Genomic DNA, 19,147 nt, shown 5'->3' with positions numbered 1-19,147 from the left:
TGAAAGCAAAGGTACCTCTCTCGCTCTCGCCCTTGGGAGAGCAATCTCTCTCTTCATCCCTCTTTGACGGCACAACAGACAAGCAAGAAAGGAAGCACTCTCGCTCGCTCTCTCTCATCCTCAGTTAGGAGAAAAGCAAGAGAAACTCTCTCCCTCTCTCGACCATAAGCAACAAGGGCACATGAAGTACCGAGGGGAGGAGGCCAAAAACTGTGGAGATGGCTTGAAGCCGGAGATGAATAAAGCAAGGAAGCTAAAATTTCTTTCTTGCTCTCAATCTTGGTTAAGCAAGGAAGAGAAAGGGATTGCATGAAGCAGAAATAAGATAAAGAGGGCAGAGCTACAGCTGTAGCGCAAGGAGAAGTTGAGGCTCGTTAATGGCAGTAGATAAGGCAGTGCAAAGCGCACAAAGCAGGAAGTTGGAGGATAATTGATAATAACTGAAGCTTGATGATTGAGGCAGTAGGACAGATAAAGATCTTGAGTGCTATTAAAGTAGGGAAAGTTCGACATAGAAAGAAAAATTTGCAAAATCCACATGCAATTGAAGCAGTTGAAGTGGCAGAAGAGATAATTACCATCATCGTCATCGGCTAGAGATTGAATGACATTGTGTTAAGCCCCGGTGTTGTTAATGTCCCGGTTAACCTTGTAAAACGGGAGCTTAAACCCCTAGTTAGCAGAAGATCCAAGTGACGGCGTTGTTAACAGCTCGCCTTGGTTAAGGATTAAGTGGTACTCAAAGTGTTATTTAATTAAATGATGATTACGGTGATTGCCAGAGTTGTAAGTGTCTCTTGTTCTGTCTCTTGACACCTCTCATAGCCAAAGGCCCAGCACTTTCCTGGCTCACGTTTCGAACACATATCCCCCGACAAGGTCCTAAGTGTGTTCACACACATCACTACCACATGTATGGTAAAAAATCCCCCCTAGGAGTGATGAAGTGAACAAGATGTGGCACCTAGAGTAGAGGGAAGTTCCATGCCCTGTGAGGTCATGATCAGTCCACAAAGTGGAGTAAGCCCAAAGCTTTGCGGAAAGCTTCAAACTTCTCACGAGACAATGCCTTTGTGAGAAGATCTGCAAGGTTTTCCTGTGTTGGCATATAAGCCAAGATTATCTCTCCTATTGAGAGCCTCTCCCTAAGAGAGTGGCAATGCACCTCAATGAAACTGGGTTCCTCACAAATTCCAATGCAATCTGAATGTCAGTGTTGATAGTGTTAGAAGTGTCTTGTCCACCAACACCCAAATCAGCCATAAGGCATCTGAGCCATACACACTCAACCGTAGTTGTGATGAATGCCTTGTACTTAGCCTTACAACTAAAAGTGGCCACAATAGGCTACTTCTTGATCAACCATGGTATGCATGAGCTGCCAAACATGAAACAAAAACCACTTATGGACACTCGTGTGTCAAAAAAACCATCACAATCTGAGTCTCAGAAAGCATGTAAGTCTGGCTGCAATGATCTCCCCCGGGATTAAAAAACCCACCATTTGAACTTCCACCATTGAAAAGAGGCAACAAAGTGTCATAAATGTCATGTGAGCTTACATTAATGTCTCTAGTACATGACAGCAAGGGCTAAACCACAAACAGAACATCCAGTGACACCAAGCTATGCTTTGTTTGCAAATGATACAACATGTATTTTCTTTCATCCCTATAGCACCATTTTGCTAAAGTGTATAAGGCACTGTACATTGGTGTTTTATCCCAGACCATCTAGAAATACATTAAATTCATGAGACATATACTCTCCCCCTCGATCGAGAAACAAAGGGTGCCCATAGTACATTTCGAGACATATTCAGCTATAGCCAAAATTTATTTGAAGCACATAAATACTTTGGACTTCACTTTAAGCGGAAACACCCATGCATTTCTGGAGAAATCATCAATGAAATTCACAAAGTAACGGTAGTTGACCAAGGATGAAGTTTGCATGGGCCCACAAACATCACTATGCACAAGCTGCAACCTGCATGTGGCCCTAATTGAACCATAATTTGGATTATTTGAACACTACATCTTACCCAAAATACAAACTTCACAAATATTTTTGATATGTGCTTCAAGAGGGCAGCAAAGAAGCAACCATATCAAATTTCTGCAAACGCAGTAAACTTGAATGCCAAAGTTTTGCATCTAAAATAGTCTTAGAATCCACAACTGCATTTGCAAAATTCTTTCCACAATTGTCATACAAAGTGAGCTTATATAGTCCACGACATAAAATGCTAGATCCAACAATTTCATCACCAAAACTGAGAGCATGTAGTACTGTACATCTGTCATCCACAAACTTGACTACAAGTCCAAGTCTAGCAAGTGCAGATATAGACAATATATTCTTCTTGATCCCAAGTACATATAGTGCATCACCAACTGTGAAAGAACTATCATTTGCAACAATAAGAAAAATCTTTCCAACTCCCTGAACCAGATAAGAGGCATTGTTGGTGTTGAGTTCCAAGCCCTTTTGTCTATCCCGTGGGAACACAATTTATCCACAAGAGAAATGCACCACTAGTTCCAGTGGAGTTTGATGGTTTGTGCATGGAAAGGTTGTCTTTATATATTTATATACTGTAAGGTTGTTTACATATTTATCAATAAGGAAAGCGTGTTATTTTTATTGCTTGAGTATCGAGTCTCTCTCTCTCTCTCTCTCTCTCGATCTTGTTCTGTTGCACCTGCGCCTCGCCATGGTGAACCCTCACCGGCTACATCCACCATAGGCTGCCTCAACAACTGGTATCAAAGCCTCGAGGGCTATGCTCGAGAAGCCTCGCGGGACCTGCTGCTCACAGAGGGAGAAAGTCAGCTCGTCGACCTGCACAGATCTTGTCATAGCCACTGTCATTAGCCTCGCCCTGACCTAAACCACAACTCTCAACACCAGGCAATCACCCCGTGTTCTGCCTCTACTAGCCGGTCTGAGACCATCCACGCCATCGTGCGCTGTTTCGGTTGCTACAGAAGCTCGTTTTTTTTTTTTGTGATTTTCACATTGCCTTTTTTGGCCACTTACTTGGCTTTGATCAAGACCTTAGTCACACACTTGGTGTTCGATAGTAGCCATATTGGAAATTGGATCTTGAAGGAGTCATTTCCAGAACGGCGACAAGATTTTGTTTTTGGGTTTCAAAACCACCATTTGCCCGGTATCAAAACTCAAAACGCAGCTTGTTTGGTGGTGATGGCAGTAGCTCAAGGACGATGACAACAGACAATGCACATGCAAAAATGAGTACAAACGACATTGGTAAAGCTTGTGTTGTGCAAGAAAGTGATAAACATATGTTGGTCTCCTCGGAAGCTCATACGAAGGATGATGGTGGCGACAATGAAGGGAAAAGCTTACACCCTAGATTATACAAGTTGGTGGCATTGATAGCACACATCTTTGTGAAATCTGTAGCAAAGTTTTTCAAAAGAGTTGTTGAAGGAACTTATCAAGAAAGCAAGATAGTGAAGATTCTTTCAACTATTTTCTTCGAGCACTTAGTACATCACCAAAGAGTACAAAAATTACTCAGATACATAGATTTGTTATGTTTTGTCCTTTGTCAACACAATTATGTTTTTCCAATCAAAGCCTCTTTTACATATCTGTTGTCAGTCATGCCATGATACACATTTGTACGGGTTCTAGACACTGCCACACATAAGTGGTAAGACCTCCCAAACACATTTGTTCTCAGCCCATTTTTGTTGCACTTTGCGTGAGGTTACTCGGTACACCTTAAACCCAAGGTTTGGTAGTAAACAAAAAACTCCATTTTTGGTAGCTAAATATTTGGCCTACACCCTATCTGTTCAAGGGGGGGTTAGTGACCTAGCACCAGGTTATGGATAAACTAAAAATCCTTGGTTGTGAGAGAACCTAAAACTCACAATTGACGAGTACACCAAAAACTCGAGGTATCATGAGCTGTCTATCTAGTTCCGGCTTGAGGGGGGGATTGTTGAGTTCCAAGCCCTTTTTTCTATCCCGTGGGAACACAATTTCTCCACAAGAGATATGCACCACTAGTTCCAGTAGATTTTGCATGGTTTGTGCATGTTTGTTAACCCTCACGCACATTGCTATCACCTAAGACGGATGTCGTATTATTTATTTGGTAAAGTCAAGTACCGGGCTTGTCGGTCCAATAGGAAAAGGGTAAGAATGATTTCCAGTGAGAGATGCACTCTAACTCGAACATTCAAGGGATTAGTTGGCTAAGCATGGGCGCCCAAGTGTGCATAGGGCGAGCTCATATAAAAGTCAACTAAACCTAAAATTCACTCATTCTCTCATTTGTGCAATTGAAGAGTGCTCTTGCTCCATCTTCTTCATCATCATCTCCTTGTGTGTGTGTGTGTGTATGCGAAAGACAGAGAGAGAGAGAGAGAAGAGAGAAAGAGAGAGAGAGAGAGTGCGATCGAGCATTGCAACAACGGCACGACAGCAGCGAAGCGGTTGAGCGTGGCACAACGGCGGCTCCTTCTTCTTCGCGGCGAGGAATCCTCCACGACAGCAAGCGTAGAGCTGTGAGTGACACACCATCGCCATCTTTGAGCTTACTAGTTTAGGCTAGTTGTGTGCTTGGAGCCATTTGTGGCTCATACACAGTGTATCGGCAAGTTCCTTGCATTGACACGTGCCACAGATGCGCACATTTTTGGCACCGTTGCCGGGGAAATTCCATACACTAAGCTTGAATGACACTCTATACTGCTTTGTGGTGCAATTTCAATAGTAGGAAAGGTAGAGAAGTAAGGTGTGTGTGTTGAGAAGAAGGAGTTTGTTTTTCTGCTGTGTATTATTTTGTTAATAAGGAATTGAAAGGTACTGTGTTTTCTTTGTGATAAAGTGTTAGTATTAAGGTTGTAGATCCATCATGTTAGTTCTATGTAAAGTAGAGTAAGTAGTTTTGTTATCTAGTGAGTTGTTGTAGTAGTGTGTTAGTGTCTAACAGTAGCTGTATTAGTAGTAAGTAGGTAGGTTAGGTGTGTGTGTGCTCGCACGCACATCGCGGCCGCGGCGACCTTATCCCCCCAAAAAAATAAAATAATGGTAGGACCGGGATCGGGAATATCCCCCCAGACCCAAGCCCAAGCTCACGCTCAGGCTCAGGCCTCAGTTGCCCTTTAAAATTACGTATTTTAGCATCACACGTAGCTAGAAATTGACCTTTTTGAGAACCAACGGAGCTTCAGGTGACCGAACATTGTGCTGTGAAGCACACCAGGACCCTCTGAGTGATACGCTTGTTTTGAGCTATCACACACTTTAATCAAAAAACCGATCATAAAAAAATTTAAAAAAACATCAAAAAACGAGTGAAAATGAACGCCTAAAAAGGTAAGCGGTTAACCTTTGAGATTAATTCGCCGACGCTTGTAGGGTGCCACAGGCACATGCATCTGCGCTCTGGTTGTGTGCTAGAGACAGAGCAACTAAAGAGAATTTTCACTTACGCGAGTTCTCAGAGAACGGGGTATTGTATACCAGAGGGCTTCCTCCAGGTGAGTGGATGGCAAGGACAGAGAGTTGGCCAGAGAGCCCGACAAAGGGAGGTTGCATAAGAGCAACTAATGAAGGTACCGGGTTGCAGGCTTTGCGTTGAAAGTAGTTGCCATTAAGGGCTGGCTACAGATCAAAAGGAGGGTTATCTCGGGGCTGCAAATCGAGAAGGATAGAGCCGCCAAGTAGACAGAGGTTTGACCAAGCAATAGGAAGCCGTTGAGGATCAAGTGCAAGGAGGATCAAACTGCACGAAGCATCATGTTATGAAGCCGGCAAATATCGAGTTCGCCATCATTGTATTGGATTGGGTTTATGTGATACATAGTTGGTTTGTGTTTTTTGTCGAGTTTGCCATCAATCTCATCTGCATCTCGTCTTTTGCCGTATGTCCGTAGTAGCGTTGTCTCCGGGATTGTGTGTGTGTGAGTAGAGAGGGAGGAAGAGAGATTGTGCGGGCAAATTGTATTTGTGGTAGAGGCGTGCGTCGCCTCCCAGTAGGAGTGCGTTTACAGATTGGGGAGCTGTATGCATCAATTGGTGTCGAAATATGATGGTGTTGATGGGTCTATTGTGTTGAAGTGCTCATGTGTGAGTGTGTATATCTGGTGGTGCTCAAAGGCGAGTGTGTGCAATTGCAATTTGCAGATTGTGTATCGGTGTGTGTGATTTTGTGTGGTTCGGGGTGCAAGATATTCCCTGGGCTTTAGAGAGGCAAGCTTGGAGTGTGTTGGGTTTGTTCCCCCTTCCCATCAGTGGTGCCCCCACGGAGGATCTACCGATTGCTCGTCAGTGAAGTTTTAAAGCCTAAAGATGATGCATGATATTGAATTGATGCTTGCTGGAGAAGATGAGGCTACAGATTGGATTTCCAATCTGGAGCTATACCTATTGCATATGAGAATTTGTGGAGATGAGGCCAAATTGAAGGCACTACCATTTGTTCTATAAGGACGATCCAAAGCTTGGTTTGAAGGATTGAAGATTGCAGATTGGCAGTTACTGCACAAGATTTGCAAGCGGTTTGTTGAAGCTTTTTTAGAAGCATGTTTCTCCATCGGACTTGGGTGAGCAATTGAGCAAGCTGAAGCAGGATGTAAGTGAATATTTTGCTTTGTTTTTGGATAAATTTGAATCTATTTGGGAGAGACTAGCTGCTGTTACATGTATGCAAAATGGAGATCATTTCAAGCAAGAGCAGTTTCTAGCATGCTTGCATTTGCGAATCAAGGAGAAGGTCGAGTGTGGTGGTGCAAAGGACTATGCTCAGATGGTCTGTTTGGCAAAGGTAAAGAGCAAGAAAGCAAAGAAGAAGCTGGAGATGGGCTTGTTGAAGCCTGCAGTTTATGGATATAGCTCGACAATGGAGCTTCATCATATGTCAAAAGAAAGATCAAGCGTCAAAGAGATAGTTGCTTTTCCATTGGTAAGCCATTCTGGTCATTCATTTCAATTTGTGCCTCCAATTTGGTGTGCTGTTGTACAAGAGTCTGTTAGCCCGGTTAGCAAGGATGCGGTCCTAGCCAAAATATGTATGCATGAAGAAGCAAATGAAGATGTGAAAAGCTCACAGGACAAGCTTGAAGTTGTTAGCAAAGCGATGATCGAAGTTGTGCAGGAAGAAGCTAGCTAGGGGGTTGGGCAACCTTGCCCTACTGATCGTGTTGAAGAGCGGCAATGCATTTCAAAAGGTATTGGCAATGTCGACCTACCAAAAAATGAGGTAATAGATGACTTTTTTTCTCGTTTAGCAGATGATATGGTCATAGAAAAAGTCCTTGAAGAGCAAGCAAAGGTGGTCGAGCAATCTGATTTGCTCTCGCATGAAGTGGTTGAAGATGAAGTATCAAAGGCTATGGCAGACAAAGACTTGCATGGTCAGTGAGGTATGGAGTGTATGTCATTTGAAGGACCTACAACAGAGGGTATGCTTGAGAAGCAGGTAGGCTTGGTTCTCCAAGAAGAAGTGTCATTGGAAGATAGGTTGCCAAAGGTTTGTGCCATGCTGTTGATGGACATGTTGTTGAAGGTTGCTTTGCAAGCAATTGTGTATCGATTGCAAAGTTTTTTGGGAGAAGATTATGCTATGGAGGGCTGTGAGAGGATGACGGTGTATGGTGCAAATGCTTCACAGGTTGATTTACAGGCTTATTTTGTGTATGAAGCCGGTGTATGGATACAAGTTCTTAAAGGTCAATGTTATGCCAAGCTGCACGAGAGGTTGATTTTTGGGCTTACCGGTGCAAAAAAATGGTTGATTATGCATGTACTAGAGACAGATGGCTGTGTTCCATGCCATGTATTTGATCCTCGCGGAGTTTGCATCACACTTGGGAGAGCCTATGGCTTTCATTTGATTCAAGGAGATTCTACAACTAATAAAATCTCTCGATCTACTGCCTATGTACATACTGAGTATCAGTTTTCTAATATGCAATCATCTCTTATCTAAAGAATGCTACTATTGAGCATCAATGCTCAACGAGGGGTTGGGCAATGATGGTGCACCCAAACATTGTCGACCCAAGGAGAAGCCAGTGGCACCTGTGTGAAAGTTAGTAGGCGGATGACTCAATGCTTGAGCAGCTACTTGATGCAGGGTACATTAAGCACCACCAGGATGTGTATGCTAGATGTGGTGTTTAGTAGGTCAAAGATGCTTTTCCACCTCAACTGGTCGGAGAGCTTGAAGGTACCAAAGGTCGATGGATTTTATCTCCAAAACGAGACTTGGTATGTATGAAGAATGGGTACTCCAATTTTGCAAACACGAGCTCTTTGAGTACTTGCGGGTTGATGGCTAGCAAGTCTCCACCTCGGACCTATGTCAAGCAATGGAAGCTTAACTCGATTGACGGTCGTAGCGGTCGACGTCCCTTCTAGCTAGAAAATTCATAACATTTGAGGGCCACTTTTATGAGGTTGGCTATGTCCACATGCAGTCAACAAGGTGATGTCTTTCAAAGAATTCTCTCCCATCTAAACAAGGCGACTAGCATACAAGTATCAGATGGGGTTGCAATAGTCATTTTCTGGTGGCGAGGGTAAGCGGACTATCTTTTAATTGCGGGAGCTCTAGAGTTGGCAGAAGAAAAGCAAGCTTTTTTTAGCAAAAATGAGATCGGTAGTGAGAGACGTGTGAAGTGGGGCTAAGGAAGGTTTTTTTAGAGTTGAAGTTAACAGAATTACAAAAACAAAAATGAGCATCATCTTGGAAATGGCGGTGTTACTGAAGCAACACATGGAAGGTGGATGGTTGCACGATAGGGCACTACAACAAAAAAAAGGTGTCATCGACGCAGTGATATCTGCGTCCCTGTAAAACTGTCGCTATTCGCGTCGATATCTGCGTGGAAAGGCTTTATTTGCGACGCAAATATGGACGCAGATAGTGACGCAGATATGGACGGATATATAGACGCATATATCAACGACCATAACAGAAAAAAAAATTCTTAGGCAGAGGGCACATAGCCTAGCCTGTGCCCAGTGAAAAGATGGACATAGCCAGACTTCCTACCCTCTGCCCAAGAAAGCGAGCAGCACCAAAATCAATTGTACTCTCGTGCACAAAAATTTCGGCAAAGTTCCCTTTGTTTTTACATAAACTTTTAAACAAAAACCATACCATGTATACGCCTCCTACATGCTATCCATGTAGGATCTCACATGAGATTTAAGGCCAATGAAAGAAATGAAATGAACTTTGTGCAAAATTATAACCGTACCAACTTAAAACCATAACCATAACGAACTTAATTTGTGCAAAACCATAACCAAATAAAAACCATAACTGGCCATAACCATATTGATCAAAACCATAATGCAAATAACCATAACCACAAGCAAAACAATAACCATAAGCATAACCAGAAAGTTAAACATAACCATAAACAAGCCATCCTTCAGCCATGCTACCCGTAGGACGAGCTCTTTGACGAACGAACCCTTTAAAGTCTTCATGAATCTCTCCAAGAAGAACATCCATCTGCTGTTGACGGTTCCAGCAAACTGCAACTTCATCGACCACAAGCACAAGCAAATGCGTTTGGATGGTAAGAATGTTCGTTGGAAAATACTTCTCCACCATACACACTGCTTCGATTGCATTCAAGTGAGCTGCATCTATCTTGTCTTTTCTTATCTCTTTTGATGAGATCCAACCCACTAGCTCACTAATTTTATAAATGGTACATCTGATGTCATCTGTCAGACAATCTTTTATGGCAATTGGTAAGATAAACTGTAAAAATTTGTGCCAATCATGAGACTTAAGACCACTAAGATTGTCATCTCTAGTAAAGGCCGTTTTCAAACATCGCATTCACCCAGTAGGAGTCTGGAAAGAAGATATGGTCTTCTTCACTTGTTGCTCTTCAGCACGACTCAAAACCCATGGACCTTTTGGAATAGCATACGCTCCATTGGACTTTAGTCGAGGCCACATCTCTGGCATTCAACCCACAGCCTGTAGGTCATCTCTCTGAGCTTTGCTCTCCCTTTTTCCAATAATGGTCTTCCATATGATCTCTCCCACATTCTTAAAAATGTGCATTGGGTCGAGCAGATGATTAATAAGCAAATCACTCCAATACGGCAGTTCGTGAAAAATAGACAATCTCTTCATGCCGGGTGGGTTAAAATCTCCACTTTGTCTAGAGGTGCACAGAGATCAAGACCACCGGGTAAATCATGTCTTTATTGGTCAAAGTAAAGCCTATATTCCATGTAACCGGTCTCAAGAGTTTTCGTTTTATCTTCGGATCCGGATTTGACCTACGACTTGTGTATTTGGCATTTTTTCTGTTCGTTTGACCTACGGCTTGCCATATGCGCTCTTGACATTGCATAAAGACTACCTAATCGACTACGGATGGTTTTGGTAACCGTAGAATCAGTTTCCGAAGTCCGTTTGCGTTTTTTCGTAGAAAAACGTAATCGTATCTGATCAATCCCTTGTGTATTTGGCGTTTCTTCTGTCCGTTTGACCTACGGCTTGCCATACACGCTCTTGAAATTGCTTTAAGACTACCTAATGGACTACGGATGGTTTCAGTAGGCATAGAAGTCATTTTCGAAATCCGTTTGCGTTTTTCTGTAGAAAAACGCAACCGGATTTGACCTACGGCTTGTGTATTTGGCGTTAATTCAAACCAATTGACCTACGGCTTGTCACACATGCTCTTCACATTGCTTTAAGACTACTTAATGGACTACGGATGGTTTCGGTAGGCATAGAAGCCATTTTTGAAGTCCGTTTGCGTTTTTCCGTAGAAAAACGCAACCAGATTTGACCTACGGCTTGTGTTTTTGGTGTTTCTTCTATCCGTTTGACCTACGGCTTGCTCTACGCACTCTTGAAATTGCCTAAAGACTACCTAATGGACTACGAATGGTTTCAGTAGGCATAGAAGCCATTTTCAAAGTCCGTTTTTCTTTTTACGTTGAAAAACGCAATCAAATTTGACCTACAGCTTGTGTATTTGACGTTTCTTCTGTCCGTTTAACCTACGGCTTACCATACATGGTCTTGACATTTCCTTAAGACTACTTAATGGACTACGGGTGGTTTCGGTAGGTGTAGAATCAGTTTTCGAAGTCCATCTGCGTTTTTTCGTTAGAAAAACGCAATCGGATTTGACCTACGGCTTGTGTATTTTGTTGGAATTAGGGTTGCAGAGAAACACACACAACTTGGAGAAGACGAAGGAAGCTCAAGGCACACAATAGAGAGTGTGTTACTTAGTGCGCAATGGAAAAGATAGATAGCCCTAGAGTGATGGGCGTATATACAATGCACGGGGGAAAAAAACCTCCTAAAGAGGGAAAAAATGCCCCGGCGGTCCTAGTGTATTCACACACATCACTACCACATGTATATGGTAACAAATCCCCCCTGGAGTGATGCGGTGAACGAGAGCTGGCACATGAGTAAAGGGAAGTGCCATGCCCTGAGGACAGGATCAGTCCACAAAGGGGAGTAAGCCCAAAGCTTTGCGGAAAGCTTCAAGCTTCTCACGAGACAATGCCTTTGTGAAAAGATCTGCAAGGTTGTCCTGTGTTGGCACATAAGCCAAGCTGATCTCTCCTGCTGAGAGCCTCTCCCTGACATAGTGGTAATGCACCTCAATGTGCTTTGTGCGAGCATGAAAAACTGGGTTCCTCGCAACTGCCAATGCGCTCTGACTGTCAGTGTAGATAGTGTTGGCAGTGTCCTGTCCAACACCCAAGTCAGCCATAAGGCGTCTGAGCCATACACACTCAACCGTAGCTGTGAAGACTGCCCTGTACTCAGCCTCACAACTCGAAGTGGCCACAGTAGGTTGCTTCTTGCTCAACCATGATATACATGAACTGCCAAGCATGAAACAAAAACCACTTGTGGACACTCGCGTGTCAAAACAACCAGCCCAATCTGAGTCCGAAAAAGCATGTAAGTCTGGCGGCAATGATCCCCCCTTGGGATAAAACAAGCCAAGATGTAAAGTGCCACTAAGGTAGCGGAAAATCCTCTTGACAGCCTGCCAATGCTTAGACCCTGGGCTATGCATAAATCTGCTGACCTGCGAGACTGCAAACTGAATATCTGGCCTCGTGTTGCATACATAAATGAGGCAGCCAACAGCAGTTTGGTAAAGAGTGACATCAGCAGGATCGCCAGCATCATGTAGACTCAACTTCAAACCTGTTTCCATGGGAGTGGCAATAGGTTTGCAATCCTCAAGTCCAAACTTACATAGCAATGTCTCTATGTAACTTTTCTGACACAAGGCAATACCACCATCACACTGCTTAAACTGTATACCCAAGTAATGATGCAACAGCCCCAAATCTTTCATCTTGAAAGTAGCATTCAAATCAGCCTTAAATTCAGCAATATGTCTCTCATTTGGTCCAGTGATCAGCAAATCATCAACATAAAGAACCACAATGAGAAATACATCATCCTCACGCTTTACATACAATGTGCTTTCTGTTGGACTGTTACGAAAGCCTCGTTTAACCAAATGAGTGTCAGCTTTCTCATACCAAGCACGAGGAGATTGCTTCAACCCATACAAAGCCTTCTTACATTTGCACACTTTGTCCTCTTGTCCTTTTATGACAAAACCGCGAGGCTGCGTTACATAAACTTCCTCAAATATGTCACCATTAAAGAAAGCAGTAACAATGTCTGATTGATGTACATCCCAACCAAAATGAGCTGCCAATGCACATAGAAAACGCACAGTAGTCATACGACAAGTGGGAGCAAAAGTCTCTTCATAATCTATGCCTTTTTGTTGTGCATAACCCTTTGCAACAAGTCGAGCCTTATGGCGATCGATCTCACCATCCGGCTTGCGTTTCAACTTGTAAACCCACTTCGTACCAATGGGCTTTTTGCCAGGAGGCAAATCACATAAAGTCCATGTGTCATTCTCTATAAGTGCATCATATTCTGATTTCATGGCAGCAATCCAATTTTCTGAATTCTGTGCTTCATCAAAAGACAGAGGCTCCTCAACATCATGTAAACTAGACACAGCCAAAGCATAACAATCTGATGCATAAGATGCATGGCGAGAGCCTGAACGAGTACGACTAGATAAAGGTGCATCCAATTTACTGTCACGCAAAGTGTGCACCAGCCATTTTGGCATACCTCTAGCCTGCTCATTTTCAGCCCTTTCCTCATCAAGTACATCATGTACATCTGCATCAGTAATAGGCTGTTCTAAAACATTTTCAGAAACCCCCATAGGCTGTACATTTGCCTCATTGGAACTTACATTCGTATTTCCACCACTGAAAAGAGGCAACAAAGTGTCATAAATGTCCTGTGAGCTTACATTACTGTCTCTAGTACATGACAGCAAGGGTTGAACAGAATCTTCCACAAACACTACATCCCGTGAAACCAAAATACGTTTTGTTTGCGGATGATACAACCTGTAACCTTTGCTTTCAGCACTATAACCAACAAAAATACATTTGACAGCCTTATCATCCAATTTTCTGCGCTGCACTTGTGGCACCAAAGCATATGCCAAACAGCCAAAAACACGCATGTGCTCAATAGAAGGTTTTCTATCATGCCATGCTTCATATGGAGTAATAGACTGCAAAGCTTTCGTAGGACACCTGTTAAGTACATAAGTGGCACACATGATGGCCTCAAGCCAAAAAGAATGCGGCAAAGCTTGACTTTTGACCATACATCGTGCCATTTCCGTTAGTGACCTGTTTTTCCTCTCAGCAACACCATTTTGCTGAGGTGTATAAGGCACTGTACATTGGTGTTTTATCCCACGACTAGCCAGAAATGCATTAAATTCATGAGACATATACTCCCCCCCTCGATCGGAACGGAGGGTGCCCATAGTACATTTTGAGACATTTTCAGCCATAGCCAAAAATTGTTTGAAGCACATAAAAACTTCGGACTTCGCTTTAAGCGGAAATACCCATGCATGCCTGGAGTAATCATCAATGAAAGTCACGAAGTACAGGTAATTGCCCAAGGACGGAGTTTGTATGGGCCCACAAACGTCACTATGCACAAGCTGCAACCTGCATGTGGCCCTAACTGAACCATCCTTTGGAAACTTAGAACGCTGCATTTTACCCAGAATACAGCCTTCACAAACATGTTTGATAGGTGCTTCAAGAGGAGGCAAAGAAGCAACCATATCAGATTTCTGCAAACGCAGCAAACTGGCAAAATTCAGATGACCAAAACGTGCATGCCAAAGTTTTGCGTCTGAAATAGCCCTTGAATCTGCAACAGCATTTGCAAAATTTTGTCCACACTTGTCATACAAAGTGAGCTTATACAGCCCACGGCACAAAAGCCCAGATGCAACAATTTCATCACCAAAACTGAGATCATGAACTGTACATCTGTCATCCACAAATTTGACTACAAGTCCAAGTCTAGCAAGTGCGGATACAGACAATAGATTCTTCTTGATCCCAGGTACATAAAGTGCATCAACAAGTGTGAAGGAACTGCCATTAGCAGCAGTGAGCACAATCTTTCCAACTCCCTGAACTGGATAAGAGGCGTTGTTGGCACAAGTGACTGAATTCCCATGAGGGACAGACTCGAGAGAGGTAAACAATTCATGATGTGAGGTAATGTGCTTTGTAGCACCACTGTCGAAATACCACACATGTGAATCTGCAGCAACTGACAAGCATGCATCATGGACAGCAGGATTGTAAGTGCACTCTGCGCTAAAAGCCCATTCTGCATCAACATCAGCATCACAATCTCCTTTCACAGAAGACTCAACAATGGCTGCATTTGTAGTGGAACCAGCATTTGCAGTGGAACCACCCTCTTTCTTCTTAGCCTCTTTGGCCTTCAACTTAGGACACGACTTGATCAAGTGATCATTGGCTTTACAATAATGGCAACGCATCTTCTTTTTGCCCTTATCACCAGAATTGCCAGACGAAGTGCTGCCAGCAGAAGCATTAGGAACATAATTTTTGCCACTCGCAGCAGAACCATAAGAAGTGGCTGCATTACTGTTACCACCCTTTCTTTGAGAAGCAATAAAAGCCTGTTCAACTGCACGCTGCCTAGTCCTGTTTTTTCTAGAAAGTGACTCTTGCAACAGCAATGTGCATAATGCATCAAACTTGACAACTTCAGGATTTCCTTGGGTCATCAGTCTCCAAGTACTAGCAAAAGTCTGGTAGGAATCTGGTAAGGCATCAAGAACAGTCTGCACAAGGGAACTGTCAGAAATGACTTCACCTGCAGAAATGAGTTGCTCATTGATATCCTTGACACTAGCAAGGAAAGTGTCCATATCATCTTCCTCATGCATAATCTTCGACTCTAGCTCTTTACGCAGCAAAGCAATTTTAGCCTCATTGCGGCTTGCATAAAGACCTGCTAGAATATCCCAAGCCTGTTTTGCAGATTTTGCTGAACGGATGTGAGGAATAATGGTGCGCTTCACAGACAACGCAATCAATGCATGAGCCTGCGCATCCTTAACATCCCAACGAGCTTGTTCTGCTGTAGGCAAAACAACTCTAACAGCTGCAATCCTTGCAGCAAGACCTGCAACATCCTCAATATCGCCTACATCTTCAGAACCAGGACGTACATCAATGCCCTGCACAATGTTCTAGACACCTTTTGACACAAGAACGTGTTGCATCATATAAGCCCACATAGGGTAGTTGTCCCCATCCAACCTGTCCTCAGCAGCAAACATCTTGAACACATCTGTGTTGTTGTTGTCAGCCATGGTAAATGCTGCACCTGATGTGAAAACTGCCCGAAAATAGGAGAAATGGAGCGGGAACAACTTGTGCTATATAGCACAAACCGTAGAAGACTATAAGGCACCTGTTATGCAGAAAACGGCACTGACAGAAAATCTGCACAAAATGACGAAATAGCCTGTGCAGTACTGCCCGTAGTGGAAACGGAGGCCGAAATGAGCCCAAATCAAAATTCTGAGCAGACCGAGCTCTTCGAGCTCACCCAAAATATTTGTCGACCTGCGAACGCTCGCCAAAGCTCACTGAAATCGGAGAAAGTGAGCAGGCGTGTGCTGGAGCAGCTGGCGACTAAGCCCGGGAGGACGTGACCTGCTCTGATACCAATTGTTGGAATTAGGGTTGCAGAGAAACACACACAGCTTGGAGAAGACGAAGGAAGCTCAAGGCACACAATAGAGAGTGTGTTACTTAGTGCGCAATGGAAAAAATAGATAGCCCTAGAGTGATGGGCGTATATACAATGCACGGGGGAAAAAAACCTCCTAAAGAGGGAAAAAATGCCCCGGCGGTCCTAGTGTGTTCACACACATCACTACCACATGTATATGGTAACATATTTGGCGTTTCTTCTATCCATTTGACCTACGGCTTTTCATACACGCTCTTGACATTGATTTAAGACTACATAATGGACTACGAATGGTTTCAGTAGGCATAGAAGTCATTTTTGAAATCCGTTTGCGTTTTTCCGTAGAAAAACGCAACCGGATTTGACCTACGGCTGGTGTATTTGACGTTAACTCAAACCCATTGACCTACGGATTGTCATACACGCTCTTTACATTGCTTTAAAACTACTTAATGAACTACGAATGGTTTCGGTAGGCATAGAAGCTATTTCCGAAGTCCGTTTGCGTTTTTCCGTAAAAAACACACAACCGGATTTGACCTACGGCTTGTGTATTTGGCGTTTCTTCTATCCGTTTGACCTACGGCTTGCCATACGCGCTCTTGAAATTTTCTATAGACTACCTAATCGTCTACAGATGGTTTCAGTAGGCATAGAAGCCATTTCCAAAGTCCGTTTGCGTTTTCCCGTAGAAAAACGCAACCGGATTTGACCTACGGCTTGTGTACTTGACGTTTCTTATGTCCGTTTAACCTACGGCTTATCATACACGGTCTTGACATTGCCTTAAGACTACTTAATGGACTACGAATGGTTTCGGTAGGCGTAGAATCAGTTTCCGAAGTCCGTCTGCGTTTTTTCGTAGAAAAACGCAATCGGATTTGACCTACGGCTTGTGTATTTGGCATTTCTTCTATCCGTTTGACCTACGGCTTGCCATAGGCTCTCTTAACATTTCTTTAAGACTACCTAATGGACTACGGATGGTTTCAGTAGGCATACAAGTCATTTTCAAAATCCGTTTGCGTTTTTCTGTAGAAAAACGCAATCGGATTTGACCTACGGCTTGTGTATTTGACGTTAGTTCAAACCCATTAACCTACGGCTTGCCATACACACTCTTGACATTGCTTTAATACTACTTAATGAACTACGGATAGTTTTGGTAGACATAGAAGCTATTTCCGAAGTCCGTTTGCGTTTTTCTTTAGAAAAACGCAACCAGATTTGACCTACGGCTTGTGTATTTGGCGTTTCTTCTATCGGTTTGACCTACGGCTTGCCATATGCACTCTTGAGATTGCCTAAAGACTACCTAATCGTCTACGGATGGTTTCAGTAGGCATAGAAGCCATTTCCGAAGTCCGTTTGCGTTTTTCCGTAGAAAAACGCAACCAGATTTGACCTACGGCTTGTGTATTTGACGTTTCTTCTATACGTTTAACCTATGGCTTTCCATACACGGTCTTGACATTGCCTTAAGAATACTTAATGGACTACGGATGGTTTCGGTAGGCGTAGAATCAGTTTCCGAAGTTCGTCTGTGTTTTTTCGTAGAAAAACGCAATCGGATTTGACATACAGCTTGTGTATTTGGCATTTCCTTTATCCATTTGACCTACGGCTTGCCATACCCGCTCTTGACATTGCCTAAAGACTATCTAATGGACTACGGATGATTTCGGTAGGCATAGAATCAGTTTCCAAAGACCGTCTGCGTTTTTTCGTAGAAAAACGCAATCGGATTTGACCTACAGCTTGTGTATTTCTGTCCGTTTGACCTACGGCTTTCCATACACGCTCTTGACATTGCCTTAAGACTACCTAATGGACTACGGATGGTTTCGGTAGGCATAGAAGCCATTTCCGAAGTCCGTTTGCGTTTTTCCATAGAAAAACGCAACCGGATTTGACCTACGACGTAGAAGCCGTTTATGAACTCCATTTGCATTTTTTCGTAGAAAAACCCAATCGAACTTCAAAAACGGTTTGTATTTTGGACGTTTCTTCTATCCGTTTGACCTACGGCTTGTTATATGCCCCCGCCCAATCTTTTTTGAGGAGGAAGCTTGTCTCTAAGAGCAACGACGGCGCTGTTGTTGCTCCCTAGAGGACTTTCATGTGTAAAGGTGAGAGTTGAGCTTCGAATGTATTTTGAGCTGGTCAAATGAAGTCAAAGAAGCTCAAGAGGAGTGTCACATGTCGGCCGGTTATTAAAAATGCTAGAGGAGAGTGAAAGAGAAGCTCTGTGGAGTGTTGTGATGGTTTTTTGAGCAAGCAATGAGCCACCATCTTTGCCTTTTGTGTTTTGTCGCTCCTCCCTTCCCCTTTTCTTCTTCTATTCTGCTCTCATACTAGCCGCGGCGCCGACGGAGTGTGTGTACACCCGGGCCACTGCTTCTTTGCACACACACACACACACACACACACACACACACACACACACACACACACACAGATTGTGTGTGCAGAGAGAGAGAGATTGTGTGTGCTTTACATGCTGTCACTAAGAATGCCGAATGATGACAGTAAGATGCAAACGTTTCCGTTGGTCATGCAGGGATATGCAAACTTTTTGTTAATGTATTTAAAGGTTTTTTATTCTATTTTTGGATATAGAAAACCCTAAAACTAATTAACAATAACAAATTTAAATATAAACTTAAATAACAATAACAAATTAAAATTAAACAACAATAACAATTTGAATTTTAAAATTAAATATAGAATTTAAATATAAAATTAAACCAAAATTAAAATTAATGTGTGTGTGTGTGTGTGTGAGAGCAATGAGATTGTGCACTCACATACAATCGTATGTGTGCACAAAGCTTCCGGAGTAGCTTCCACATCTGCAAAAAAAAACACACACACACACATTGTGTTACACACACACACACACACAAAAATAACCAAAAAACAAGGACAAAAGGCTTACCTGCACAGCAAGTAGAGAAGATGTGATGGTGTTTGCCCAAGCCCGTAGTA

At 43.0% G+C, this 19,147-nt stretch overlaps 1 pseudogene; it reads left to right on the top strand.

Annotated features, from left to right (window-relative positions):
- The first annotated feature begins 3,230 nt into the window (after positions 1 to 3,230).
- LOC147446905 (uncharacterized) lies at positions 3,231 to 7,127 on the top strand (annotated as a pseudogene).
- The last annotated feature ends 12,020 nt before the right edge of the window (positions 7,128 to 19,147 follow it).

The sequence above is a fragment of the Adiantum capillus-veneris genome, chromosome 11, assembly GCF_014529385.1.
Source record: "Adiantum capillus-veneris isolate H3 chromosome 11, ASM1452938v2, whole genome shotgun sequence".
Classification (NCBI taxonomy): Eukaryota; Viridiplantae; Streptophyta; class Polypodiopsida; order Polypodiales; family Pteridaceae; genus Adiantum; species Adiantum capillus-veneris.
This window is presented reverse-complemented; position numbering and strand designations above follow the sequence as displayed.